At 37.0% G+C, this 3,537-nt stretch overlaps 1 long non-coding RNA gene across 1 annotated transcript; it reads right to left on the bottom strand.

Annotated features, from left to right (window-relative positions):
• Positions 1–2,590: 2,590 nt before the first annotated feature.
• Positions 2,591–3,259, bottom strand: LOC110676732. Its single transcript, XR_002500672.1, has 2 exons — positions 3,049–3,259; positions 2,591–2,981 (listed from the first exon to the last, which is right to left on the bottom strand). It is a non-coding gene; the product is annotated as an uncharacterized LOC110676732 (long non-coding RNA).
• Between the last annotated feature and the right edge of the window lie 278 nt (positions 3,260–3,537).

The following is a 3,537-nucleotide window of genomic DNA, read 5'->3' as shown; positions in this document are numbered from 1 at the left end:
GTCACTTTTGCTTAGCATCGAACTTTAACCTCGATTGGCACAGCTGAGGTCGGCATTCTAATTTAAGTGTGTAGTGCAGTCCCAAATTGAAAAATAAAGACATAAAGACTTATATGAATGATTGATTGAAATAATATCTACAAAACGTGAATTGTGTTCAAGTTTATATTTTTTGCTAATCAACAGGAGCAAACAGATTCATCTGTGTGGTAATACTAAATGAATATGGCATGCAGAAAAGTGCTTTAAAAATATGAACATTTGTATGAGAACACAAAATTCAAACTTTAAGCGCTATATTTGCCTACTTTTCCACATGGGATAGTTATGCCCTTATGGGCAGTCTAGTACTTCGTTAATTTCGCTGAATATAACAAACTTATAAAACAAATGGAATCGTTTTCAGCACTTCAAGTTTCAGTAAAAAATAACCTACTCATTGCATATATTATTTCCGGAACTCAAGTGAAGCATGCATCTTTGTTAATGTCATCCATTACCATGCATGTCATTATTGTTTCAAAGAGTTGGAAAATTCACGCACCCCTCCCCTTGGTTATGCGACCTTGCCGCGATGGGAGGGCATAATCCATTAGCCCATATGATGGAAACCAAAGGCGTAACCTGTAGTAATGTTATCACATTTTGGCATTTTTTGCTTTAAGCCGCGTCATAATTCATATGGCATAAACGCAATAATATCTCTGATGTGATCCAACGGACATTCTGCGTCATTGGTAGAATTGATGCCCATTTCAAATAATTAATCTATTCGAAGTGGACATTAATACTATTGGTGACGTTCAGTTTGCCTTTTGCTAACCAGAATGATCCGTAGCCACTCTTACTATTAGCTAGCTAGATACATCGTTATCATATACGACGTAGGGAATACTTAGGAACTCTTAGGAAAATGACTAGTAGATTCACTGAGTAGAAATGAGTGGCGACAATCTTATTTTAATATGGTTTTTACATTGCCATAATAAGAAATACCTCTTTTGTAACAGCGGTATAAATAATCTAATTCCAGCTTCATTTTTGCAAAATTTACAAGTAGAAAGTAGGCGTTGTGAAGCATTGCATTTGCCACCGAAAAGTGAATCTTGTAGGAGACTGTAATAGAAGCCTAAGGTAACTTTACTCTTCAATATTCACTATAAAAATGACTATGGAAAGTAAGACGCTGAGATCGATCATTAGGGTACACTTGCTAGTTTCGAAAAATTGTTGAACAGACAAGGAAAGCGACTTTTTTCTTTAAGGATATATGAACGTAATGACCAATAAATATTTTTAACAACAAAAATGAAATTAACTAGAACTACTACTAAACAGCCTAATTTTGTTAAGACTTGACATTTAAGACTCTAATCTTACGTAAAAGACAATAGTAATCAGAATAGCACTTGAATGACAAATTATTCAAAACCATTTCGACTAGACAGTATTAGTAATGCACTACTATTTCAAACAAATTCTACACTACTATTTCAAACAAATTCTAATGGAGCTGCTGATTTTCACAATGCTTCCTTTTCTCAGAAGCAAGGGAATATGGGTACTTTTCAAAAACTACCACGTCACAATACTAATAAAAAAAACAGTGTTCATGTGGGCGCCATTGCCTAGTCCGTCTGAGTATTGGTCCTGGTAGAGGGGAAACTTGGCAAAAGCCAGACCGAGGGTTCAGCCTTGACAAGTTAAGCTGTCAGGCAGCTCCAACTGAATACCATACAAAAAAAAAAAGAGTTGGAAAATTCACGCATAAACAAAACTCAATTTGCGCGATATATTAATAAGCTCACGATTATAAGAAATAGAAGCACCAGTCATGTATAGATAATTTTTCAACGAAAATGTTGGTTATTTTCATGAAAAGGTTCGTTCCAATCAATGTCACTTCGCTGATTAATGATTCCCCGTTTTACAATACCGTAAAACGAGCTGCCTAACATTGATCAGCGGGATAATCATTGATCGCAATGTCCTTGCTAGCAAGAAGTTCTAATAAACATTTAACGTTGGAAAATTTTCAATTGCATGACTGGTGCCTCTACTTCTTATATTCACGAGCTAATAAAAGTTGAGATTTTTCGAAAATTGAGAGATATTTTTCAAATTTGCAGATTATAATTTATATGGGTGACCAATGCCATATCAGATGAATCAAAAAACACTTAAACATTTTTTCAAACATGATTGAAAGATAAAGAAAACATAATACAGTATATAGTCACGGCCGACGGGTGCCAGTACCTGTTTTAAAAATGAAAGCTTTCAACAAGGAAATGGAAATGCAGCCTTATAAAAATCTTAATGAAGATCCGAAAAACTGATCATTGATTTTTATTAGCATTATAGATTTTGCTGTATTACCTTATGTGCCATACAATATTGAGCAACTGCAAGGGACATGAACGTCTTGCAAGAGATTTTGAAATGTTAAGAATTTTTACAGACTTCTTGCAGGGAGATGCACACAAAAGTATAAAGGCATCTGAATAATTTATGTAATTAGTCAAAGGGAAACCATAACTCTTTAATTTCTCAATATCATATCGAACGCGAGATAAGTTAAAGGCTAATGTGCTGTTTCCATAAAATATGTGAGAATAACGAGGCTTTATTCGTTTATGTTTCAATAGGATAAAAATAGGACTGAGAGATAAATGATTAAACAAATCCTCTACCCATATTCAAAGCCGTTATTCTTCTAGTGAAAATTTAATACTTTACGCAAACATTTCCCGTGGCGCAACGTGCACGCGTTGATATCCTTTGTCAACTGAAATCTCTTCTTGTGTGACAATTTTTTTTCACTCTTTTCCGAATACATTTTTCCAGATAATCCTCTGCCTGGATGGAAAGTCCGTATCCTACACAAAGAGAACCAACAGCAGCCGGTTTCCGGTGAGGATTTTTTCCCCGTCACCAGTCTGCGCTGATGATGGTCTGGCCGCTTTTTGGACGAAATAAACCTACAACGAGAATGGACGGAACGAAGAATCAATAATCTCTAATCTAGCATCTATCAAATTTATCCACATAATACGATTCCTGTGTGCTTCCCCCGGCTTTGACAATCGGATTAAGAAGCTTCCCTGGAACAGGCTTCCATTGGTAAATAGGAAACGAAGACGAAAAAACAGACGCAAACGACGAGGATGGGAACTGTGGTGTGCCTTCCGGCTGGACCGGAACTGGTGTCTCAGTGCAACCGTTGTACAACCTGTTTGCCGAAGCCGTTCGGAAAGCGAGGTGAGTTCTGTTTTGTTTTGGTTTCTCTGATTTGCTCTTTCATGCCCCAAGGCGCAACATGTGGGAGCATTGAGATTTGGTGTGTGTGAGCAAAGCGTGCATTGTTTTGTGCTCTTCTCGTTCGGCTCCGTGAGAGTTGGTTTGTTTATGCACTCTTTGGGAGCTGCTTATCCGCGAATGAGAGAGCTTTTGAATGAGGAGAGAGAATCGCTGAAAACTTGTATCTGATGCTTCGACTATTACCTTCCAGGTGTCTCTGCGTTAAGTTCAGCTGTG

Source organism: Aedes aegypti, chromosome 2 (assembly GCF_002204515.2).
Source record: "Aedes aegypti strain LVP_AGWG chromosome 2, AaegL5.0 Primary Assembly, whole genome shotgun sequence".
Lineage (NCBI taxonomy): Eukaryota > Metazoa > Arthropoda > Insecta > Diptera > Culicidae > Aedes > Aedes aegypti.
This window is presented reverse-complemented; position numbering and strand designations above follow the sequence as displayed.